This window comes from Pristiophorus japonicus, chromosome 1 (assembly GCF_044704955.1).
Source record: "Pristiophorus japonicus isolate sPriJap1 chromosome 1, sPriJap1.hap1, whole genome shotgun sequence".
In the NCBI taxonomy this organism is placed as follows: domain Eukaryota; kingdom Metazoa; phylum Chordata; class Chondrichthyes; family Pristiophoridae; genus Pristiophorus; species Pristiophorus japonicus.
This window is the reverse complement of record NC_091977.1, coordinates 152,841,005-152,868,719: the sequence shown is the minus strand read 5'-3', so window position 1 is coordinate 152,868,719 and position 27,715 is coordinate 152,841,005.

The following is a 27,715-nucleotide window of genomic DNA, read 5'->3' as shown; positions in this document are numbered from 1 at the left end:
GCAGGGCTGTAGTGATACCCGCCCTCCTATATGGCTCAGAGACATGGACCATATACAGTAGACACCTCAAATCGCTGGAGAAATATCACCACCGTTGTCTCCACAAGATCCTGCAAATCCCCTGGGAGGACAGATGCACCAAGATTAGTGTCCTCGCTCAGGCCTCTTTTCCCCAGCTCGCTGCAATGCTCCACCTCAACACTCAACAAGCTCCCCGCTGGAGTGGAACTAAACTACAGAACCAGTGGGAACCTGTTGAACCTTCGTCGCCTCCAGGCCAGATCCTAGACCATCCCAACCTCTGTCGTCGAAGTACAGTACATGGATGATGCTTGCGTCTGCGCACATTCAGAGACTGAACTCCAAGCACTGACCACACTTGATCAGCTCCGTTGGGCGGGCCACATTGTTCGCATGCCTGACACAAGACTCCCAAAGCAAGCGCTCTACTCAGAACTCCTACACGGCAAGTGAGCCCCAGGTGGTCAGAGGAAACATTTCAAGAACACCCTCAAAGCCTCCTTGATAAAATGCAACATCCCCACCGACACCTGGGAGTCCCTGGCCAAAGACCGACCTAAGTGGAGGAAGAGCATCCGGGAGGGTGCTAAGCACCTCGAGTCTCATCTCCAAGAGCATGCAGAAAACAAGCGCCGGTAGCGGAAGGAGCGTGCGGTAAACCAGACTCCCCACCCACCCTTTCCTTCAACGGCTGTTTGTTCCACCTGTGACAGAGACTGTAATCCTCGTATTGGACTGTTCAGTCACCTAAGAACTCACTTTTAGAGTGGAAGCAAATCTTCCTCGATTTCAAGGGACTGCCTATGATATGATATGAGTGCTTAAGCACTTTTAACATTTTTTTAGGTGTGGAAGGGAATTCAGCTTTAAGAGCTGAAGACTGCCATTTGGGAATAATTTTTAATGTTTTTTTTTTCAGAAGTCATCTTCCACTAAGGGCTATAAACTGCCTATTTTTAAATGAGTTTTTTTCATTTTAGAAGGCAATTTCCCTTTAAGGGACGAACACTGCTTTCTAAAATGACAGGCTTGCTTTAAGGTAATGCAACTCTTGCTCCAGGGATGCTATGGCCAAGCTACATTGGGCCTCCTACTGAGAGTATCCTTTTATGGTATGTTTAGCGCCGCCCCAATTTAAATTAGCAGGCAGCACCAATTCAGGCAGCTGTTAACTTCGGCCTGCGGTGGCATGGCAACTTTTCGATGAACTGGACTTTCTCGGCTGACATTTGATGATTAATGCAATGTCATGATGAGATTGATTAAAACTTGGGACAGACCTGAATAAAGGAAAGCACATGTTATGATATCTGAATATGGTTATGTCAGTTAGCTACCAGGAACTTTAAGAACTATAAAAGATACATTAAAGTGGGATGGAGAATGAATAGTTAGAAGATTGATACACCTAAGTTTGGTTCAGTAACTTGGTAATTTATTCAACCAGATCTGTTCTAAACCTGAAAGGATAAATGGAACAACTGTCAACTTTACAGGTTTTATATCCAGGTTGCATCAAGTAAAATCTATCAATCAAACAGCTAAATATTACTTGATGTATAATAAAAATCCAAAGCAGGTTTCTATTTATTATCTACCATTCTTCATATTATAATTGTTAAAAGAAAGTTTCAGTTAAAACTACCGTGTGCTTACAAGTAAGTGTCTTGTCGACAAAGTGGTAGAATATTAATGCAGAATGACTCATATTCTAAACACTCAGAGAGGCCATTTAAGGGCTTAGCCTCTTATTCCAAAAAACTGATTGCATTAACACCAACTGTAAGCGGTGGGGACTGTACTAATTCTTTCTGTGTGGTGATAATATACGTCTTTTGGATAAGACGTTAAAGCGACGCCCCATTTGCCTTCTCAGGTGGATGTAAAAGATCCCATGGCACTATTTCAAAGAAGAAGGAGTTCTCCCCAGTATCCTAGCCAATATTTATCCCTCCACTAACATCACTAAAATTGATTATTTGGTCATTTCTCATTGCTATTTGTGGGACCTTGCTGAATGCAAATTGGCTGCCACGTTTCCTACATTACAACAGTGGCTACACTTCAAAAGTACTTCATTCTCTATAACGTGGTTTGGGATATTCTGAAATTGTGAAAGACGCTATATAAATGCAAGTTTGTTCTTTCTTTAGAAAATAGCAAAGAACTGGCCGCTCTTTCTGGGTTGTAATGCAGAGCTCCAGTAGATTTATTCAGGTGCCTAAAACAAGACTTCAAAATGCCTATGGTTCTATATAAGTCCTTGTAGTCCCATCAACCTTATCCTCCGCTTCGGCCTACAAATGCCTTACTGGAGACCTAAGCCATGATTGTAGGGCATATCCATGATCACCAACCTTATACACAGCTCTTAGTCATCAAGGTGGGTATAAAGGATTGTCACATGATGAAAGTGTCATGACTGCTTCCTGGGTGGCAGACATTAATGTGCAGGATAAGGTGATTGGCATCACAAATTAACTGGACATTTATTGAATGAAAGTTTTGCCTATTAATGAAATTGAAGGGTTTGTCTCATGGGCTTTCAGTCCCACATGCATTCCACCAATTTCTCCATTCAACTATGTGAATCCTGGCTACGGTTAGAATTGGATTGCTTGCTCCTTTTTTCAAAGGTTCCATAGAAAAGTTAAAAACTGTAAGGTCCACTTGAATAGAGTATGAGTGACCCTCTTTATACATTGGTGCCTGACTAATGTGGCAAAGGTCCCCTGAAGCTGCTTGGAAGGATCCAGTGGCAACAAGTTCAACAGAGTGGCCACTTTCATTGCTACAGAACATGCAGTATTCCTTTATGAAGTGGGCTGCAGGTTTTCAGCCAACAGCAGGCATAACTCCCTTACAACCTCCAGGTGAAAATGCAGCCTTCCGAGGCAATGACGGACAAGAAATCTAAATAATACCATCGAGGACTGTAAATCGTATGGAGTGGATGCCTATGTGCTTGAAACAAGCATACTTTGTGGTGCCTCATTCTAAGTTCCTCCAATCTAGCCTCTTCCATTTTCTCATCATCTTACTCCTCTTAAGGCAGGCGAGGGAATCCCATTGGGAAATTCATTTCTCCAGTCCAAAAAATAACTTTCTCCAGAACTCCATAAATTGCAGAAGTCTTCATAGAAGGTATAGAGCAGCAAACATCAAAAATCAATGTCCAGGCAAAGTTTCACAAAACTTCAGATATTGCAACCATAATGGACTCCTCAATGCTGTATCCACCTCAGAGATATCTTATACCGCCACTAGATCAATGTTCTCAGATGTTAGGTTTGGAATGCTAACTTTGGATACTTGCATAGACACCTATGCTACACCCATCTGTCCCCATTTACATGTAGCAGGGCAAGCTTTGTGTGGGTGGTTATTTGGATTGACTTTATCACAAGGACTATACTGGTAAGTATTTTTTTGTTGCAAAATTGTGGCAGCAAGCCACATTGCCCCATTTACTGGACTCAAAATTCCTCACAGGTTCTTCGCCGTAGCTCTGGTGTGCAAAGGGGGAGACCTTGTTATGTCAGGTCCTCACATAGAAACTGTAATATATTTATGCTTTATGCTTGGGGTCATCAGACACCAGAGGGCACCACTGTCGGATGTCATGCAGGCAATTCAGCAAGTCGGATCTTGTACTTATCCGAGGCAGGAATGAAAGAGATTGGGTACACACCCGCCGGCAGTTGATAATAACAGGACTCTTGTGTTATTACAGAAACATAGAAACATAGAAAATAGGAGCAGTAGTAGGCCATTCGACCCTTTGAGCCTGCAGTGCCATTCAATATGATCATGGCTGATTCAACACCATATTTCCGTTTTTTCCCCATACCCCTCGATGCCTTTTGTGTCTAGAAATCTATCTACCTCCTTCTTAAATATATTCAGTGACTTGGCCTCCACTGCCTTCTGTGGTACAGAATTCCACAGGTTCACTACCCTCTGCGTGAAAAAATTTCTCCTCATCTCTGTCCTAAATTTCCTATCCCGTATCCTGAGACTGTGACCCCTTGTTCGAGACTTCCCAGCCAGGGGAAACATCCTCCCCGCATCCAGTCTATCCAACCCCGTCAGAATTTTATACGTTTCAATGAGATCCCCTCTCATTCTTCTAAACTCTAGTGAATACAGACCTAGTCGACTCAATCTCTCCTCTTACGACAGTCCTGCCACCCCAGGAATCAGTCTGGTGAACCTTCGCTGCACTCCCTCTATGGCAAGTATATCCTTTCTTTGGTAAGGAGATCAAAATTGCACACAATACTCCAGGTGTGGTCTCACCAAGGCCCTGTATAACTGTAGTAAGACATCCTTGCTCCTGTACTCAAATCCTCTTGCAATGAAGGCCAACATACCATTTCCTAACTGCTTGCTGCACCTGCATGTTTGCTTTCAATGACTGGTATACAAGGACAACCAGGTCCCTTTGTACTTCGACATTTCCCAAACTATCACCATTTAAATAATACTTTGTCTTTATGGTTTTCCTACCAAAGTGTATAACTTCACATTTATCCACGTTATACTGCATCTGCCATGTGTTTGCCCACTCACTCAATCTATCTAAATCACCTTGCAGCGTCTTTGCATCCTCCTCACAACTCACACTCCCACCTAGTTTTGTGTCGTCAGCAAATTTGGAAATATTACATTTGGTTCCCTCATCCAAATCATTTATATATATATATTGTGAATAGCTGGGGCCAAAGCACTGATCCCTGTGGTACCCCATTAGTCACTGCCCGCCACCCCGAAAAAGACCCGTTTATTCCTACTCTCTGTTTCCTGTCAGTTAACCAATTTTCAATCCATGCCAATATATTACCCCCAATCCTATGTGCTTTAATTTTGCAAATTAACCTCTTATGTGGGACTTTATCAAAGGCCTTCTGAAAATATAAATACACTACATCTACTGGTTCTTCCTTATCTATTCTATCAGTTACATCCTCAAAAAACTCCAGTAGGTTTGTCAAACACGATTTTCCTTTCATAAATCCATGTTGACTTTATCTAATCCTGTTGATATTATCTAAGTGTCCCATTATCACAGCTTTTATAATAGACTCCAGCATTTTTCCTATTCACCATTCCTGAGAGTTTATGCATTGACCTGTGAGGGCCAGAACCTTTGTCCATGCTTACAAGCAAATGGTGGGCTGAGGGAGAAGCCAGGGGCTAGGCTTCCCCAAACTGGGAATTCCTAGTCTTGGACAAGGATGGGAACCTGATATAACAGTGACAGCAGTACACTGAATGAGGTGAGACCTGCACAATGGCACATGTGGGTCCCAGTGGTGAAGTCCAGGCTCGCCAAGCAACCTGGACCCCTGCAGAGGAAGCTTTAGAAAAATTCTCATCGGCCTGCTTGCTCAGTGGCTGATCGGAGTGGTGGCAGGGTCGGGGATGATGGCCTCGGCATACCCCCAATGGGTCGGCAGCTGTCTGAGTTTCCGGGTGCAGTGGGCAAGGGGGGCACCAAAGATTTGCCCAACGTGGCACTTTCAGCCACCTGCTCCAAACAAATAAGGTACCCTCCAATTGGCCCCAAAATCTCCAACGGGAGTCAGTGTTGGAGAACATTGGCAAGCAGAATCCTGGGATTGCAGCCTGTGAATTTCTGGACCATAGCTTTTAATGCCACAAGATTACAAGAAAATGGGCGGCTTTTGAAAGGAAAATCCATTCTATAATCGTAAAGGGTCTGTGATAGTTGTAGGATTCATGTTGTCCAAATTAGGTTATGCTAAACTCAGTCTCAGTTGGCTACATGTTTTTAATCTGTAGCTCGATACATGGCATTGATCATATATCTGCAACCTCTTGACTGATGAGGAATGTATTCCGCTTTATATACTTTCTTGGTTGACTGGGAAATGTTATTAAAGTATATTTTACAACTTCCATGCTTGGCTGAATGATTGATGTCACTGCCTCAGCTCGTAGCTTTGTGTTGCTGTCAAGGATAGGTGAACTTTATTTCTATTTTTTTCCAGGTGCTTTAAAATTATTTCAAAGGCTAAGATGGAAAGTTCACAAAATTTTCAAAACTTACACAACTTCACATAACTTATGCTTGTCTTTAGTTTTATAGACAACATTTGCCAATTGACATAAGTCATCATCATCATGATAGGCGGTCCCTCGAACGAGAATGACTTACTTCCATGAGTTCACAGGTGTTTCGATGAAGGACCCGATGTTCCAGTCCTGAACTCCAATTGAGGGGGTGGAAGATGCCTGTGCGTGAATTTTTTTAACGTGTGGTGACCGTTGCACATCAGCCACCACACGGGCTTGACAGAGCTAGGTCTTGGTCCAGTGGCAAGGGTTAATCAAGACGACTGGAGACCTGCTCTGCTGCGCGGACTTAGCGCGCACACATATCGCAGTGTGGGCTGGTCCATGCTGTCCCTGGGCCTTCAGCTCATCTGGACCTGTACCCTCATCTGTCGCACCTCTGCCACGATCTCTCACCGCTCCTCCGCCATAAACATTCACCGCATCTCGCCACAAACACTCGATGCTCATCCGCCCCGATCTTCCCACTCCTCTGTACCTGGGTCCTCCCGATGTTCCTGCCCAGAATCCAAAATGGTGACCAGGGTTTTGATGATGTCACTCATCTCAAAATCGTCGCACACTTGGATCAGCTCGCGCTGGAGGTTGAAGTGGTATGCTGCTCCAGCTCTTTTATAGCCTGACCTGCGGAGCTGTTCTCTCACAGGTCGGGGGGCCACCATGTCCCTGGCCACCGCTCCAGCTCTTTTACTTGGCTTGACTTAGGTAGACCAGTATTGTACCACCAACACATATCCATTGCTGAGTCCATCCAGATCGATCTCCCTGATTTTCTATCATAATGTAAGGTTCTGTATTCTGAGGCTATTGCAGGTGAATTTGTCAGATCTACACTGAACTTGATAAGAGATCATCTTCTGAATCAACTTTGTTCACAACTTTTACTTCAGGAGCTCGAGTATATTCTCGATATATTGGCTGATGAACATAGATGTCAGGACCAATGTATTCACTGATAGCAATTGTGCTACTTTTCCTTTGGGTATGGTCACTGTAGCTACAGGCTATTGCCAGGGTTCAGAAAACTGAATGTAGCTGTTGTAAAGCATGCACTCCCATGTTCCGCCACCAGGGAGCTCATCCCCTGAAATCCCAAGGGATCCTAACATCCTTTGGGAGCACTGTATATAAGCCGGCCCCTAAGGCCTGTTCCTCACTCTGGAGTGTCTTATTAAAGACTGAGGTCACTGTTACTTTAACCTCCCTGTGTGCAGCCTCATCTGTGTTAGGAACACAATAACTGGCGACGAGAATACGAATCCAACGCAAAGATGCAGCAAACTGTGGGTATCCTGGAGAAGTTCTCGGAGGGTGAGGACTGGGAAGCCTATGTCAAATGGCTAGACCAGTACTTTGTAGCCAACGAGCTGGACGGAGAAGGAAGTGCTGCAAAAAGGAGAGCAGTCCTCCTCACGGTCTGTGGGGCACCGACCTACAGCCTCATGAAGAATCTTCTGGCTCCGGTGAAACCCACAGATAAGTTGTATTAGGAGCTGTGTACACTGGTTCGGGAGCATCTTAACCTGAGGGAGAGCATGCTGATGGCGAGGTATCGGTTCTACACGTGCCAGCGATCTGAAGGTCAGGAAGTGGCGAGCTACGTCGCCGAGCTAAGGCGACTTGCAGGACGATGTGAGTTTGATGGCTACCTGGAGCAAATGCTCAGAGACTTTTTTGTACTGGGCATTGGCCACGAGACCATCCGACAAAAACTTTTGACTGTAGAGACATCGACCCTCAGTAAGGCCATTGTTATAGCACAGGCGTTTATGTCCACCAGTGATGACACCAAACAAATCTCTCAGCCCACAAGTGCTAGCAATGTTCACAAATTAACTGGAACTGTGTTTGCGAGCAGAAATGGACAGGGCAGAACCCACGAGTCTGCAACTGCCAGCAGGCCTCAGGTGACCCAGATGACTCAAAGTCCGCAACAAAGGATGAATGCAAGGCAATTCTCGCCTTGTTGGCGTTGTGGAGGCTTCCATTCAGCCTATTCATGCCGCTTCAAAGGGTATGTTTGCAAGAGCTGTGGAACAATGGGGCACCTCCAACGAGCTTGCAAATGAGCTGCAAGCTCTGCAAAACCTGCTAATCACCACGTGGCAGAGGAAGATCAGTCCATGGTGGATCAAAGCAATTTAGAGCCTCAGAAGAGGCAGATGCTGAAGAGCATGGGAGTGCATGCTTTACAGATACACCCCAGTGGAATTCAGTGAGTGGACCAGCCTGATTGTTCCAGTACTCAAAAGTGATGGCACGGTCAGGATTTGCGGCGATTATAAAGTAACTATTAATCGTATCTCGCTGCAGGACCAATACCCACTACCTAAGGCAGACGACCTATTTGCGACGCTGGCAGGAGGCAAGGCGTTCAGCAAGCTCGACCTGACTTCGGCGTACATGACGCAGGAGCTGGAGGAGTCTTCGAAGGGCCTCACCTGCATCAACACGCACAAGGGACTGTTCATCTACAACAGATGCCCATTTGGAATTCGGTCGGCTGCAGCGATCTTCCAGAGAAACATGGAGAGCCTACTCAAGTCGGTACCACACACAGTGGTCTTTCAGGATGACATATTGGTCGCGGGTCGGGACACCGCCGAGCACCGACAAAACCTGGAGGAGGTCCTCCAGCGACTGGATCGCGTAGGGCTGTGGCTGAAGAGGTCGAAATGCGTCTTCATTGCAACAGAAGTGGAGTTTTTGGGGAGAAAGATAGCGATGGATGGCATTCGGCCCACAGACGCCAAGACAGAAGCTATCAGGAACGCGCCCAGGCCACAGAACGTCACGGAGCTGCGGTCGTTCCTGGAACTCCTCAACTATTTTGGTAACTTCCTACTGGGGTTAAGCACCCTTTTAGAGCCCCTACATGTGTTACTGTGCAAAGGTGAGAACTGGGTATGGAAAAAAAAAAACAAGTAATTGCTTTTGAGAGAGCCAGAAACATTTTATGCTCCAACAAGCTGCTTGTATTGTATAACCCGTGTAAAAGACTTGTGCTAGCATGTGACGCGTTGTCATACGGAGTCGGGGGTGTATTACAACAAGCTAACGTTGCGGGGAAGTAGCAACCTGTCGCCTATGCTTCCAGGAGCTTGTCTAAGGTCGAGAGGGCCAACGGTATTATTGAGAAAGAGGCAATAAAGGAAATACATCAGTACCTGTTTGGCCTCAAATTTGAGCTGGAAACCGATCACAAGCCCCTCACATCCCTGTTCGCTGAAAACAAGGGGAAGGGGATAAATACTAATGCCTCAGCCCACATACAAAGGTAGGCATTCGCGCTATCAGCGTATAACTATACCATCTGTCACAGGCCAGACACCGAGAACTGTGCGGATGTTCTCAGTCGGCTACCTTTATGTAACCTTTATGTAACAACACTGCAATACTGTATATATGTAAGAAATGCACATCTTGACCACAGGGGGTGAACTTGTGGGAGACATTCCTCACCTGGTCATCCAGGTATATAAAGGGAGGTCTCACGCAGGGTCATGACTTCTTGGTCCTGTGAATAAAGGTTCAGGTCATGGAGTGACCTTGTCCATAGAATGTGCCTTGTGTGGATTTGTGGTATTGTGTGAGGACTTTACATTGGCGCCGAGAAACGGGAATCAACGACCCACGAGAATGGCCACCGGCAGCACAGATGAGCGGTACTGTGTTGGTGAGGACTGGGATGATTTCATTGAGAGGCTCCAGCAGAGTTTTGTCACGAAGGACTGGCTTGGAGATGCAGCGGCCGACAAGCGAAGGGCTCATCTGCTGACCAGCTGTGGACCCAAGACTTACGCACTCATGAAAGACCTGCTAGCACCCAAGAAGCTGGCGGACAAAACCTTTGAAGAGCTCAGCAAACTAATCGGTGAGCATCTCAAGCCGGCGAGCAGTGTACACATGGCCCGACACAGATTCTATACCCACCGACGTCGGGAAGGACAGAGCATACCGGATTTCGTTGCGGACCTCCGGCGCTTGGCCAGCCTCTGTAAGTTCACAGATGGCTGCAGCGGGGAGATGCTAAGGGTTTTCTTTATTGAGGGCATCGGTCATGCTGGGATTTTCAGAAAGCTTATTGAGACCAAGGATTTGACCTTGGAAGCGGCGGCGTTGATGGCTCAGACTTTTATGGCGGGGGAGGAGGAAACCAAGATAATATACGCGCACAATTCTGCCTCCAAAGCGGCGATGGATCAGGGAGTCAATATCATAAACGCGACACAGAGCCCCGCAGGCAGGCAAGGGCAGTTCGACACACCCCAGGCAGCAATAGACCCAAGGGTTAAGTCTCCAACAGAGACAATGGCAGGCTGAATGGACATTTACGCCCACCAATGGACAATGCGGCTCGGGATGGGGCCATTGACACCCACTAACAGGGTGGTCAAGAGCAGTCAAAGGGACAATCAGCGAGGAATGCCTTGTAACAGCTCTTTTGTTCACAACAATGGGAATCTCAGTTCATGCTGGAGGTGTGGGGGCAGACATGCTGCCAGGACTTGCAGGTTTCAACAGTTCGTCTGCAGAAATTGTAACCTCAGTGGCCATTTAGCCAGAATGTGCAGAAAGCCTGTAACCAGGCTAATATACGAGGTGGATGAACCAGATGAGGGGTCTGCGAGGCAGGATGACGCTTGGGGAAAATCAATGGACGCTAAAGTTCAGCGGGTTCATGTGGCAATAATTCACAGCTCATATACCAAAACTATGATGAAGGAAGTCCTATTAAACGGCATCCCTGTACGCATGGAGCTGGACATGGGGGCCAGCCAGTCACTCATGAATGTTCAACAATTTGAAAAGCTGTGGCCACTCAAAGCCAGCAGACCCAAACTAGAACGCATTGAGACGCAATTACGGATGTACACCAAAGAAATCATTCCAGTGCTAGGCAGTGCAATGTTGGCGGTCACACACAATGGATCGGTGAACTGGCTGCTGCTCTGGATTGTCCCGGGCAATGGCCCCGCACTGTTGGGAAGAAGCTGGTTAGCTGAGATGAACTGGAAATGGGGGGATGTGCACGCCATGTCATCTGTGGAGTGAAGTTCATACTCACAGGTCCTACAGTAATTTGAGTCACTATTTCAACCTGGTGTCGGGATGTTCAAAGGTACCAAAGTAGTGATACGCATCACCCCGAACACCAGATCAGTGCACCACAAAGCCAGAGCTGTGCCGTATGTGATGCGAGAGAAAATTGAGAGCGAGTTGGACCGGTTGCTGAGAGAGGGCATCATCTCGCCCGTTGAATTAAGCGACTGGGTGAGCCCCATCGTTCCCGTCCTAAAAGCGGATGGCTCGATCAGGATCTGTGGCGACTACAAGGCCACTATCAACCGGGTGTCGCTACAAGACCAATACCCGCTCCCGAGAGCGGAGGACCTTTTTGCCACGCTGGCAGGCGGCAAGCTGCTCACCAAGTTGGACCTCACTTCAGCCTACGTGACCCAAGAACTGGCTGACTAATCTAAACTACTGACCACCATCACCACGCACAAGGGGCTGTTTGTTTACAACAGGTGTCCGTTTGGCATTCGATCAGCGGCCTCGATTTTTCAAAGAAACATGGAAAGCCTGCTCAAATCCATTCCCAGAACGATCGTATTTCAGGACGACATCCTCATCACCAGTCGTGACACCGAGGAACACCTCCAAAACCTGGAGGAGGTGCTATGCCGACTGGACCGGGTAGGCCTGTGACTCAAGAAGTCTAACTGTGTGTTTTTGGCTCCCGAGATTGAGTTTCTGAGCAGGAGGGTTGCTGCAGACAGGATTCGGCCTACCGAATCCAAAACGGAGGCGATTCGACGAGCGCCCAGGCCCTGCAACACATCAGAGTTGCGTTAATTTCTGGGACAGCTGAACTATTTCGGGAACTTTCTGCCGAATGTAAGCACATTGTTAGAGCCGCTACACGTGCTCCTGCGTAAAGGGTGTGATTGGTTTTGGGGGGACTGTCAGGAACGGGCTTTCAATCGGGCATGGAACCTACTTTGTTCAAATAAGTTGCTGACCCTGTACGACCTCTGTAAGAAATTGGATCTGACATGTGATGCATCGTCCTATGGGGTTGGGTGCATGTTGCAGCAGGGTAACGCTGAGGACCAACTAAAACCTGTGGTTTATGCCTCCAGGTCGCTCTCTCAAGCTGAACGGGGATATGGGATGGTTGAGAAGGAAGCACTCGCATGTGTCTATGGGATGAAAAAGATGCATCAGTATCTTTTTGGCAGGAGGTTCGAATTAGAAACGGACCACAAGCCATTAACATCCCTGTTGTCAGACAGCAAGGCTATCAATGCCAACACGTCAGCCCGCATACAGCGATGGGCTCTCATGCTCGCTGCGTATGACAGCACCAGCCTCGCACTGAAAACTGCGCTGACGTGCTCAGCAGGCTTCCACTGGCCACCACTGAGGAGGCAGGGAAGCAAAGCGCTGAGATGGTCATGGCTGTCGATGCCTTTGACAGTGCAGGCTCCCCCATCACAGCCCGCCAGATCAAAACCTGGACCAACAGAATTCCCCTCCTATCCTTGATTAAGAAATGTGTCCTGACTGGGGATTGGGCGCCCGCACATGGAGCATGCCCTGAGGAGGTCAGACCGTTTCACAGATGGATGGATGAGCTCTCCATCCAAGCCGACTGCCTACTATGGGGCAGCCGGGTAGTCATGCCCCAGAGGGGCAGGTTAAGCATTCATCAGGGAACTCCACAGCGAGCACCCAGGCATCGTGCTGATGAAGGCCATTGCCCGGTCACATGTGCGGTGGCCGGGAATTGATGCAGACCTGGAACACTGTGTTCGCAGGTGCACGATGTGTGTCCAGCTAGGTAATGCCCCCAGGGAGGCCGCGCTCAGCCAGTGGCCCTGGCCCACCAGGCCATGGTCATGTATTCACGTGGACTATGCGGGCACGTTCATAGGAAAAATGTTTCTCATTGTGGTTGATGCATACTCGAAGTGGATCGAGTGCATCATTTTGAATTTGTGCACGACATCCACCACCGTGGAGAGTCTGCGCGCTGTCTTTGCAACCCACGGCTTGCCGGTCATCCTTGTTAGCGATAATGGCCCATGTTTCACAAGCTACGAATTCCGGGAGTTCATGTCGGGTAATGGCATTAACCATGTCAGGACAGCACCGTTCAAGCCAGCCTCCAATGGCCAGGCGGAACGTGCGGCCCAAATCATAAAACAAGTAATGGTCCGGATTCAAGGACCCTCCCTTCAATGCCGCCTATCGCGCCTCCTGCTGGCCTATAGGTCCAGACCGCACTCGCTCACGGGGGTCCCGCCCGCGGAGTTACTCATAAAACAACACTCAAAACTCGGCTGTCCCTCATTCATCCAGTCCTGTCCGACATTGTTGAGGGCAAGCGCCATCCCAAAACGAGTACCATGACCGAAATTCAAGGGGGAGATGTATAGAAGTTGATGACCCCGTATTTGTTCTCAATCACGCTTTGGGGCCCAAATGACTTGATAGTACTGTAATAGATAAAGAGGGGAATAAGGTCATAGTGGTTGAACTTAACAATGGGCAGATATGCCGCAAGCATCTGGACCAAGCATGGACACTGAGGAACCTGAGGAAGATCATGAGATGGTGCTCACACCACCGCCAGTGAACGAGCAACAAGAACATTCAACAGCATGCACAGTCCCTGCGGTCAGCCCGGACAGGCCGGAATCACCACAGGTGACAGACACGCATACCAAGGTTCAACAACCAGAGCCCCAACTGCGGCGCTCCACGAGAGAGCGCAGACCACGCAAGAGACTTAACCTATGATCCCAATAAGATGTTGAGCGGGAGGTGATGTCATGTATGTAACCTTTATGTAACAACACTGCAATACTGTATATACATAAGAAATGCACATCTTGACCACAGGGGGTGAACTTGTGGGAGACACTCCTCACCTGGTCATCCAGGTATATAAAGGGAGGTCCCACACAGGGTCATCACTTCTTGGTCCTGTGAATAAAGGTTCAGGTCATGGAGTGACCTTGTCCATAGAATGTGCCTCGTGTGGATTTGTGGTATTGTGTGAGGACTTTATAGCTACCATTGCTCAGCACGGGGGTGGAAATGGCGCAGCCTGCAAACATGTTGATCGTAGTGCAGCCCGCAGACTTGTTGATGGTCATGGAAGCATTTGAAAATGATAAATCATCTGTCACGGCCCACCAGATTAGGACTTGTACCAGCCAAGATCCTCTGCTGTCCCTAGTAAAAAACTGTACTGCATGGGAGCTGGGCCAGCATCTCCATTGAAATGCAAGAGCTAATCAAGCCGTTCCAGCAGTGAAAGAATGAGCTGTCCATTCAGGCAGACTGCCTGTTGTGGGGTAATCACGTAGTGCTACCAAAAAAGGGCAGGGAGATGTTCATCTCGAATCTCCACAGCACACACCCGGGTATAGTAATGATGATAGCGATAGCCAGATCCCACGTGTGGTGGCCCATTATCGACTCTGACTTAGAGTCCTGTTTACGGCAATGCAGCGCATGTGCTCAGTTGAGCAACGCGCCCAGAGAGGCACCACTAAGTTTGTGGTCCTGGCCCTTCAGACCATGGTCGAGGATCCATGTCGACTATGCGGGCCCATTTCTCAGTAAAATGTTGCTGGTGGTGGTGGATGCTTTTTCAAAATGGATTGAATGTGAAATAATGTCGGGAAGCACCGCCACCGTCACCATTGAAAGCCTGAGGGCCATGTTTGCCACCCACGGCCTGCCTGACATACTGTTGAGTGACAACGGGCCATGTTTCACCAGTGCCGAATTTAAAGAATTCATGACCCGCAATGGGATCAAACATGTCACCTCGGTCCCGTTTAAACCAGCCTCCAATGGGCAAGCAGAGCTGGCAGTACAAACAATCAAACAGAGCCTTAAACGAGTCACAGAAAGCTCACTCCAAACCCGCCTGTTCCGAGTACTGCTCAGCTACCGCACGAGACCCCACTCGCTCACAGGGGTGCCTCCGGCTGAGCTACTTATGAAAAGGACACTTAAAACCAGACTCTCGCTGGTTCACCCCAACCTGCATGATCAGGTAGAGAGCAGGCGGCAGTAATAAAATGTAAACGATGGTCGCACCACTGTGTCACAGGAAATTGATCTGAATGATCCTGTGTATGTGCTAAACTATGGACATGGTCCCAAATGGATCATGGGCACGGTGATAGCTAAAGAAGGGAATAGGTTGTTTGTAGTCAAACTAGACAATGGACAAATTTACAGAAAGCACCTGGACCAAACGAGGCTGCGGTTCATAGACTGCCCTGAACAACCCACAGCAGACACCACCTTTCTCGAATACCACAACACACACCCAAAGGATCAATGACACCATGTCGGACCAGGAAATCAAACCCATCACGCCCAACAGCCCAGCAAGGCCAGGCTCACCCAGCAGCCCTGCAGGGCCAACAACACGCCAGCCCAGCGAGGGCACAGCCAACACACCAGAACAGACATTTGTACCAAGGTGGTCCACCAGGGAAAGAAAGGCTCCCGACCGCCTCACCTTGTAAATAGTTTTCGCTTTGACTTTGGGGGGAAAGTGATGTTGTGTATCTGTAAAGCATGCACTCCCATGTTCCGCCACCAGGGAGTTCATCCCCTGAAGTCCCAAGGGATCCCAACATCCCTTGGGAGCGCTGTATATAAGCCAGCCCCTAAGGCCTGTTCCTCACTCTAGAGTGTCTTATTAAAGACTGAGGTCACTGTTACTTTAACCTCCCTGTGTGCAGCCTCATCTGTGTTAGGAACACAATAGTAGCAATCTTTAAGAGGGCAGCACAATCATAGCTGGAAAGTAGCCTTGCTCCCACCATAAGGGCAGCTCCTGGAACCTCAAGTAAAGATGAAGATAGGTTGGAGTTTACTCATTGGTAATAGAACATTCTAGTTGTGCACAGCAGAATATTTATTTAAAAATAATTTTATGAAAAGTTGAAAATTATTCAGAAAAAAATACTTAATAGTACAGCACATAAAGTCAGCATGATGGACAATTGCAATACTTAAAAATATCCATGTGTGACAGGAAAGTAAAATAAATCTATTATTTTGTATTTTTTCCCTCCCTTTAGTTTATTTTATTCTTGTCTTCAGTGCTGTATTATTTCTCTGCTTTTTCCCTTTGATGACAAGCTGAAAATGACACTAATAGAAAGGTGATAAAATTAGATCAGTGATCAACATGGAGATGAGTTGCAGAGAATGGGAGACATTAAAATGACATTGAAATGTTGACAAAAGTAAAATCTTACAGAAGCTGTAAATCGGAAGTAAAAACAGAAACTGCTGTAAATATTCAACAGGTCAGGCAGTATCTGTGGAGAGAGAAACAGAGTTAACATTTCAGGTCGATGACCTTTCCTCAGAACTGAAAGATGTTAGAGATGGACAGCTTTGAAGCAAATACAGAGCCAGAGACAAGGGGGTCAGGGAAAGCAAAGAAAGAAAGGCCTGTGATAGGATGGAGGGCAGGAGTGATTAAATGACAAAAGTGATGATGGTGCAAGGCAAAATGAGATGATAATGAGAATTATAGAAACAAAAGGTGGGTCCAGAGGAGCTGTAAGGTAATAGCACAATATCAGAAGAGGAGGAAAGCATCTGACAGGTTTCTGTGGGCCAGCAATGTGGCAGAAGAAAGGTAGGTAGATCCCAGGGGTGTGGACCATTCTTCTGGCCGTATACCAATAGGAGATCCCCACCCTAACGACCAGCACACACCCCCTCTACTTTTAGTCATTCCGATAAGCTACAGCTTGTTCCAGTTAAACATTGGGAAGAACTAAATCATTATCTTTGACCTCCACCACAAACTTTGTTCTCTTGCCTTCGATTCAATCTGCCTCCCCGGCCATTGTCTAATCTGAACCAGACTGTTCGCAACCTCAGTGTCCATTTCTGCCCTGAGCTGAACCCATATCCTCTTCAGCACAAAGACTGCCTACACCCAGCTCTGTAACATCACACGCCTCCACCCTTACATAAGAACATACGAAATAGGAGCAGGAGTAGACCATACGGCTCCTCAAACCTGCTCTGCCATTCAATACGATCATGGCTGATATGATCATGGACTCAGCTCCACTTCCCTGCCCGCTCCCCATAAACCCTTATTCCTTTATTGGTGAAGAAACTGTCTATCTCTGTCTTAAATTTATTCAATGTCCCAGCTTCCACAGCTCTCTGAGGCAGCGAATTCCACAGCCCATCTGTTGTTAAAACCCTTATCCATGCCTCTTTCATCTCCAGGTTAAACTATTCCAATGTTTTCTTGGCTGGCCTCTCATCCTTCACTCCTGTAAACTCATCTAAACATAACATAAGAACATAAGAACATAAGAATTAGGAACAGGAGTAGGCCATCTAGCCCCTCGAGCCTGCTCCACCATTCAACAAGATCATGGCTGATCTGGCCGTGGACTCAGCTCCACTTACCCGCCTGCTCCCCGTAACCCTTAATTCCCTTATTGGTTAAAAATCTATCTATTTATGACTTGAATACATTCAATGAGCTAGCCTCAATTGCTTCCTTGGGCAGAGAATTCCACAGATTCACAACCCTCTGGGAGAAGAAATTCCTTCTAAACTCGGTTTTAAATTGGCTCCCCCGTATTTTGAGGCTGTGCCCCCTAGTTCTAGTCTCCCCTACCAGTGGAAACAAGCTCTCTGCCTCTATCTTGTATATCCCTTTCATTATTTTAAATTATCTTATAAGTTTCAATAAGATCACCCCTCATTCTTCTGAACTCCAACGAGTATAGACCCAGTCTACTCAATCTATCATCATAAGGTAACCCCCTCATCTCCGGAATCAGCCTCGTGAATCGTCTCTGTACCCCCTCCAAAGCTAGTATATCCTTCGTTAAGTAAGGTGACCAAAACTGCACGCAGTACTCCAGGTGCGGCCACACCATTACCCTATACAGTTGCAGAAGGACCTCCCTGCTTTTGTACTCCATCCCTCTTGCAATGAAGGCCAACATTCCATTCGCCTTCCTGATTACCTGCTGCACCTGCAAACTAACTTTTTGAAATTCATGCACAAGGACCCCCAGGTCCCTCTGCACCGCAGCATGTTGTAATTTCTCCCCATTCAAATAATATTCCCTTTTACTGTTTTTTTCCCAAGGTGGATGACCTCACACTTTCCGACATTGTATTCCATCTGTCAAACCTTCACCCATTCGCTCAACCGATCTAAATCTCTTTGCAGCCTCTCTGTGTCCTCTACACAAACCGCTTTCCCACTAATCTTTGTGTCATCTGCAAATTTTGTTACACTACACTCTTTCCCCTCTTCCAGGTCATCTATGTATATTGTAAACAGTTGTGGTCCCAAAACCGATCCCTGTGGCACACCACTAACCACCGATTTCCAACCCGAAAAGGACCCATTTATCCTGACTCTCTGCTTTCTGTTCGCCAGGCAATTCTCTATCCATGCTAATACATTTCCTCTGACTCTGCGTACCCTTACCTTCTGCAGTAACCTTTTGTGTGGCACCTTATCGAATACCTTTTGAAAATCTAAATACACCACATCCATCGGTACACCTCTATCCACCATGCTCGTTATATCTTCAAAGAATTCCAGTAAATTCGTTAAACATGATTTCCCCTTCATGAATCCATGCTGCGTCTGCTTGATTGCACTATTCCTATCTAGATGTCCTGCTATTTCTTCCTTAATGATAGTTTCAAGCATTTTCCCCACTTCAGATGTTAAACTAACCAGCCTATAGTTACCTGCCTTTTGTCTGCCCCTTTTTTAAACAGAAGCGTTACATTAGTCCAGAGTCCAGAGAATTTTGGTAGATTATAACGAATGCATCTGCTATAACTTCTGCCATCTCTTTTAATACCCTGGGATTCATTTCATCAGGACCAGGGGACTTGTCTACCTTGAGTCCCATTAGACTGTCCAGCACTACCCCCCTAGTGATAGTGATTGTCTCAAGGTCCTCCCTTCCCACATTCCTGTGACCAGCAATTTTTGGCATGGTTTTTGTGTCTACCACTGTGAAGACCGAAGCAAAATAATTGTTTAAGGTCTCAGCCATTTCCACATTTCCCATTATTAAATCCCCCTTCTCATCTTCTAAGGGACCAACATTTACTTTAGTCACTCTTTTCCGTTTTATATATCTGTAAAAGCTTTTACTATCCGTTTTTATGTTTTGCGCAAGTTTACCTTCGTAATCTATCTTTCCTTTCTATATTGCTTTCTTAGTCATTCTTTGCTGTCGTTTAAAATTTTCCCAATCTTCTATTTTCCCACTAACCTTGGCCACCTTATACGCATTGGTTTTTAATTTGATACTCTCCTTTATTTCCTTGGTTATCCATGACTGGTTATCCCTTCTCTTACCGCCCTTCTTTTTCACTGGAATATATTTTTGTTGAGCACTATGAAAGAGCTCCTTAAAAGTCCTCCACTGTTCCTCAATTGTGCCACCGTTTATTCTGTGTTTCCAGTCCACTTTAGCCAACTCTGCCCTCATCCCACTGTAGTCCCCTTTGTTTAAGCATAGTACGCTCATTTGAGACACTACTTCCTCATCCTCAATCTGTATTACAAATTCAACCATACTGTGATCACTCATTCCGAGAGGATCTTTTACGAGGAGATCGTTTATTATTCCTGCCTCATTACACAGGACCAGATCTAAGATAGCTTGCTCCCTTGTAGATTCTGTAACATACTGTTCTAAGAAACAATCCTGTATGCATTCTATGAATTCCTCCTCCAGGCTACCCCGTGCGAGTTGATTTGACCAATCGATATGTAGGTTAAAATCTCCCATGACTACTGCCGTTCCTTTTTCACATGCCTCCATTATTCCCTTGATTATTGCCTCCCCACCGTGCAGTTATTATTTGGGGGCCTATAAACCACACCCACCAGTGACTTTTTCCCCTTACTATCTCTAATCTCCACCCACAATGATTCAACATTTTGTTCATTAGAGCCAATATCATCTCTTACAACTGCCCTGATATCATCCTTTATTAACAGAGCTACCCCACCTCCTTTCCCTTCTTGTCTATCTTTCCGAATCGTCAGATACCCCTGTATGTTTAATTCCCAGTCTTGGCCACCCTGCAACCACGTTTCTGTAATGGCCACCAAATCATACCCATTTGTAATGATTTGTGCCGTCAACTCATTTACTTTATTTCGAATGCTGCATGCGTTTAGGTAGAGTGTTTTAATACTAGTTTTTAAACCATGATTTTTAGTTTTGACCCCTTCTGCAGTCCCTTTATATTCAGTGGCCCTTTTTGTTATTTGCCTTGGGTTTCTCTGCCCTCCACCTTTACTCATCTCCTTTCTGTCTTTTGCTTTTGTCTCCTTTTTGTTTCCCTCTGTCTCCCTGCATTGGTTCCCATCCCCCTGCCATATTAGTTTAACTCCTCCCCAACAGCACTAGCAAACACTCCCCCTAGGACATTGGTTCTGGTCCTGCCCAGGTGCAGACCGTCCGGTTTGTACTGGTCCCACCTCCCCCAGAACCGGTTCCAATGCCCCAGGAATTTGAATCCCTCCCTGCTGCACCACTGTTCAAGCCACGTATTCATCTGAGCTACCCTGTGATTCCTACTCTGACTAGCATGTGGCACTGGTAGCAATCCTGAGATTACTACTTTTGAGGTCCTACGTTTTAATTTAGCTCCTAGCTCCTTAAATTCGTCTTGTAGGACTTCATCCCTTTTTTTTATCTATATCGTTGGTACCAATGTGCACCACGACAACTGACTGTTCACCCTCCCTTTTCAGAATGTCCTGCACCCGCTCCGAGACGTCCTTGATCCTTGCACCAGGGAGGCAACATACCATCCTGGAGTCTCAGTTGCGGCCGCAGAAACGCCTATCTATTCCCCTTACAATCGAATTCCCTATCACTATCGCTCTCCCACTCTTTTTCCTGCCCTTCTTTGCAGCAGAGCCAGCCACGGTGCCATGAACTTGGCTGCTGCTGCTCTCCCCTGATGGGTCATCCCCCTCAACAGTACTCAAAGCGGTGTATCTGTTTTGCATATCCATACCCATATCCTGTCCGCCATTAAGTACCACACACCCATTACTCCTGTCCCCGCTGACCCAAACTGACCCCCAGTTCCCCAGTGCTTCAAATTTAAAATTCTCATCTTTGTATTTAAATCCCTTTATTGTGTTGTTTCTACGTATCTCTATAAGCTCTAGCCCTCCAACCCTCTGAGAACCCTGCATTGGCACTTGGTCCCCTTAACGCCTCAAATTTTAAATTCTAATCCTTGTGTTTAAATACCTTCATCGCCTTACCCTCGCCATCTCTGTAACCTCCTTCAACCCAGCAACCGCACTCCCCCCCCAAACCACCACAGAACTCTCCAGTCTTCTGACTGGCCTCTTGACCCTACTATTGGCGGCCGTGCCTTCAGCTCGCTAGACCCCGTGCTCTTAAATTCTCTCCCTAAACTTCTCAGCCTGTTTACCACCCTCTCCACCTTTAAGGCCCTCCTTAAAGCCCACCTCTTTTACCAACATTTTGGTCACCCTTCCTATTATCTCCTATGATTTGCCATCCATTTTTTCTGATTATGCCTCTGTGACATCTTTCTACATTAAAGGTGCTATATAAATGCAAATTCTTGTTGTGTTAGTAAAAATGGAAAGTATATGGAGGATGAAACAGTTCACAAAATAAAACATATATACGAAAGAGGATGAAAGAAAACAAAGCCTGCAGTCCACAATTAAAGAGTTCAACTGGCTCTTTCAGTATTGCAATTACTGCTGTACCTAAGTTCCAGGTTTGATTGTTCTTTGAGTGAAAAAATTGTCCTGACATCAGCCCTAAGATTGCTTGCACCATCTTGAACCTTGAACTGTTTACAGTTCCAGAAGAAAAGATTAAAATCTCTGATAACATATGCTGGCACTATGTCAGCATGATTAATAGCCCCACTAAACCAAGTGTGCCTAGATTACTTTTACTTGCTGATTCTGCCTCACAGGAAGGAGGATACTCACAGACTGTTCAATTAAGTGAATAACATGAAGACCAAAAGCAAGAGTTGTCCAAAGGTCACGGGAGTTAAATTGGCCCATCGTGTGGCCTTTTTTATGTGCTACGCAGCCACATATGGATCGAAACTGAGATGTGAGATGCGTGTGCACACTTCTGACAGGAAGTGTGCAGGATGGCAACTTGGTTAAGGGGGTTTGCGCATGTGTGCCTAACGACCACTGGCAACTTGTGGAGCAGTGAGATCATGATGCAAATCAGTGCGCAATATTCATTTGATGCCAACGCTGCCATTTTCAAGCTCCACTCTCTAGGCAACACCCTGTCTTAACCTTGCACAGCTGAGCACGACGTTAAATGGACTGAGGATACGCCACCAGCTATTTAAAGGAATCATACAGTTTAGTTGCTGTCCTCTGTTCCACCTGTCTTTGATCCACCATGGCAAGTCAAAGGCTGGCTAATGGATGACGAGGGTTATCCCCTCATGACATGGCTTATGACTCCGGTCAGGAACCCACATGCACATGCACAGTAGGCCTACCGTGAGAGCGATCATTCAATCGTGGCTTTCAAAAGGGAATTGGATAAGTACCTAAAGGAAATATATTTGCAGGATTACGGGGAAAGCGCGGGAGAGTGGGACTAGCCGAAATGCTATTGCAGAGAGCTGGCATGGGCTTCTGTGCGTAACCATTCAATGATTCTATGATTCTATGATGACCTTGGTGGGTGAAAACCTTGGTGCATGCTGTCTCTCATGTTCAGCCATTCTTCAATCTTTCAAAGCACAGGTTCATTTTTCAAAAGACTCCCACCACTTCTTGCAGCCACAATGCACTTCCCCTTTAATAGGGGCAGGCTGCCTTTAAGTAGCACTCGCCACTCGCGATTGATGCAGCCAATGAACAGAGCAGGTAACGTTGGCCACACTCAGCAATCATTTAAAACACACTTCAGAAAGGATGTCAAGGCCGTGGAAAGGGTGCAAAGAAGATTTCCCAAAACAATACCAGAGATGAGGGACTTAAGTTATGTGGAGAGACTCGAGAAGCTAACATTGTCCTCCTTCGAACAGAGAAAGCTAAGGGGAGATTTAATAGAGATGTTTAAAATCATGAGGGCTTTTGATAGATAAGGAGGAACTGTTGACACTCTCAGAAGGGCCGATAACCAGAGAACACAGATTTAAGATAATTGGCAAAAGAACCAAGGGGAGATGAGAAGCAATGGGCTAGATTTTAAGTTTGCAACATGCTGGGAGCAGGTGGGAGGAGGGAGTGAGGCCCGGTAGCATGCAAGAAGTTCTAAAGTAAGTGTACTGCGTCTGGCAGTGGCTTTTTAACCCAGTCACTGCATTACCATATGATTTCCGGGTTTCCCGACCAATTAGCGTCAGCGGGCATGATGGCGGCCTGCACAACACTGTTAGATCTCTTAATTTCCAATGAAATACGAACTCCGATTGTAGTTTTAATGTCACTTTATTTTTGGCAGCAGTAACAAGCTCTTGGCTTTAAGCCAGGTCTTTGTCCTTCTGAGATCACATGGTCAAAATGGCTGTATTTATACCGGGTTCAATTTACAGAAAAGAACTCGCCTTCTTTGACCTTATTGGCTCAATTAATAGTCTTTTAACCTTTTAATTGGCTCGCTACCCAAGGTCCTAAAATGTCAAGTTGATTGATGACTTAATGCAACATGCTCCCACTCACATAGCATCTCTGACTTGGTGTCTGTGAATTTTCACAGCCTGTCTAAATGCAGCCTGTTTGAATTCTCTATCAATCCCCCCTTTGATTCTTTCACAAACTGAATCATAAAACATCAGGTATCACTGGTTAAACATTCTACAAAATAATTTCATACATGTTAATAGAGTTTCCTTCTAAAATTTGTTGATGTGTTTCGCCACATGTCTGGACTAGTAGCTTCCACACAAATTTACACCAACCCGAGTTCCATCGTGGCCACAATGGAAGTCTGGTTTTAGTAGGTTAATTAACCGTATTCCAATTTAATCCAAATCAATATCTTAATTCAACCAGTAAACAACCTTCCCTTAAGCATAACATACCCCTGTGCCACGTACAGACGGTCTGCTGAGACCTGCAAGGTGTCTCACCTGCGGGACAGCAGCTACAGCCGCCTGGTCGCAACAACATTTAATCAACATAAACAAACAATATAAAAGTTAAATAATTACAACAAATAGAATTAAACCTTCCACCAATGAAGTTCCTATTGAACCTAGCCATTCAGTGGCTCCACTCCACAAAGTGAATGATGGGGGTTGCTTAAGTTTTTCTACCTCCTTTTGGATATGCTCCGCTAAGTGGGTAATTTCTTCGGAGCTATCTGGGATATATGTGCAACACTCAGTTCTGAGTAGGGCGCAAGTACCTCCCTTTTCAGCCAGGATGTAATCAAGGGCCAGTCTATTCTGTAGGGCTACTGTGCGGATTGCTACCATTTCTGCATTGATTTTAACTCTGGCCTCTGAGGTATCATTGGCTACCCGTTCCACAACGGATGCCTTGTTAATGGATTCCCTTGCCAGTCTGGCGGTCCCATACCTGGGGATCAGAATGGCAAAGAACCTCTCTGTTTCTGTGATAGCTCTCTTAGGACGGTGTAAATGTTCCGACAGTGACTTTATATGATACATATAAGGCACAATGTAGGCTAAATAGCAGGATCCCGTCCAATTCTGGGGCAGCCAAGGGTAGGCCTTGTGGCCACACACCCAATAGGTGCCATTATATGCAATGAATGTTAGCTGTTTCTTTGTCAGCGACACTCCGGGGCCTGTCCAGGCTTTTCCATCTGTTTTATTCAGAATTCCCGTTACGTAAAAAATTCCCACATCGGCCCAGTTTGGACGGTTCCGTGGCTTGATTATATTATAATTCCGGGAGCAGTTACTATACCCCATATTTTTGCCTCCTTTGATGTTTCTAATCAGACAAACTGATTCCCCCGGTCTTCTTATTCCCGTTGTATTAGTGATAACAAAAAATGGGGGCCGTTTGGAATTATTGTAGCATGGTTGGTATCCCCCTTCAAAGGTAGTCAGATTGTGACCTGCTGACTTCCATTTACGTGTCCAGTTTTCCGTATCCTGAAACGCAGTGCCTGTTTTGTTTTGATTAATTACCCACTCAGCCATTTCCGAGATATTCAAGGGAACTGGCCTCAAGGGAATCCCTCCCTTTGAGTGAATAGGAATATGAGCACACACCCAACAACTAGAAATGTTACCTTGTTTGGCATAAATGTATGACATATAGAAAAAGGTATTTACATGTAATTCCCTTGGTACTCTACTATTTCCCTTTGGTGCAGAGGGTCGGCTAGTAAGAAGTAGGCCTATGCCTAGAATACCTACAGTCAGTAATACAGTAAATTTATACATTTTGGCAAAAAGTAATTGTCCTTATTAGATTTCAGCTTCAGTTACGGGTGCTCGTTTAACGTGTGAAGCGTGGATCCAGGCTTTCTTTCCTTGGACTTTAACAGCTGCCTGGGTGGTCAATAACACTTGATAAGGTCCCTCCCACTTGGCACCCAAAGGTTCTTTATGCAACTTTTTCACATACACCCAGACTCCCGGGATGATGTCGTGTCCTCCTTCGGGTGGATTACCCCAAGCTGCCGATACCTGTCGGGAAACAGAACTAATAGCATTGGTTAAGTTCTGACAGTATGATAACAAAGTGTCACTCATTAAGTGAACATCAGCTTTCCGTAAATCAATAGTTCCTGGCAGCGACATGGGTCTTCATGTTATAATTTCAAATGGGCTTAGACCTGTAGTTCTGTTCGGGGTTGCCCTAATGCTACATAGCACTATTGGTTGTGCCTGGGGCCATGGTGTTCCTTCTTGGTGATATTTGGCAAGCCGTTGTTTCAGAGTTCGATTCATTCGTTCTACTTGTCCTGATGATTGTGCATGATAAGGACAGTGTAAATCCCACGTAATGTTCAGTAACCTACAGACTTCTTGGCAGACAGCACCTGTGAAGTGTGTTCCCTGATCTGAGTCAATGCTACTCGGGACTCCCCATCGGGGAATGTAATCCTTACACAAGACCTTTGCAGTGTGATTGGCTGTGGCTCTTTTAGTTGGGACAGCTTCTACCCATCTAGAGAATCTGTCGACCATGACAAGAATGTTAGTGTATCCTTGGCATGAAGAAAGAGATATATAATCAACCTGCAGATGCTGGAATGGTCCGACATTACTGTTGGGGCATTACTGTGATGTGTCCAGAATTATTTTCCTGGCAGACCACACAGCGGTCTGTTACCAGCTGGGCATGTTTTTTAAATCCCTGACCCCACCAGCTTTTCTGGAACCGTGCCGTCATCTGTTGTGAGGCCAAGTGTCCCCACGAGTGGATCTGTTGGGCTAAAAAAGGCATAAGTGCTTGTGGCGCGACTGGCTTGTCGGTAACTCTTTGTCTCCAGACACCATCTTCGCATAGCTTAATTCCTGCCTCAATCCATGTCCATTTTTCCTCTCTGGAGCACTCGCCTTGCATTGTTTGAAGGTTTCGTGTCAGAGTCCTGAGTGCTTTCAATCTGCACATCTGTGTTGGTTCTTCTGGAGGAACGTCCTGTGAGGCGGCATCTTTAGCTGCCTGGTCGGCTAGGGCATTTCCCTGTGCTTCTGTGGTATTTTCCTTGGTATGGGCTTTACACTTCAGGATGGACACTTCCTGAGGTAATTGTATGGCCTCCAGTGAGTCACGGACTTCTTTTCCATTTCGGATAGGTGTACCAGCAGCAGTGAGGAATCCTCTTTTCCGCCATAACAGACCAAAGTCATGAGCGACTCCAAAAGCATAACGTGAATCTGTATAGACATTAGCTGTCTGTCCTTCTGCTATTCGACATGCTTCTGACATGGCCCGTAACTCGGCCTGTTGTGCTGATGTTCCTGAGGGTAAACATCCTTTTGCCACTACCTAATATCAGGTTGTAACTGCCCATCCTGCTTTTCTGGTACCATTGTCAACAAAGAAGGAACCATCTGTAAACAGGATGAGGTCTGGGTTGTGTAGAGGCTCCTCTGCTGCTAAGGCTTCTTCTTCTGTTTCTTTTAAAATCTCCACGCAGTCATGCTCTTCACATTCTCCTCCCTCTTGCTCCCTCGATTCTGACATCGGGAGCATAGTTGCGGGATTAACCGGGCTGGCCCGGACGATATGCAGATTAGGAGCTTCCAAAACTGCTGTACAACGGGTCCATTTAGCTGCCGTCACCTGAGACATTCTATTCATAGACAGCAAAGCGTGTACGGTGTGGGGACACTTGACAATCAGCTTTTGGTCGAGGACTAGACCCTCAGTGATCATTATCACTCGACATGTAGCTTCCATGGCTCTTAGGCAACTTCCCCATCCGAGGGCTACCGCATCCAGTTTTGCCGAATAATAGCCAATAAGTCTTTGCCGACCCCCATGTTCTTGTGTCAGTATAGCTGTCATATATCCTTCTTCCTCATGGACAAACAGGGTAAATGGCTTACCACT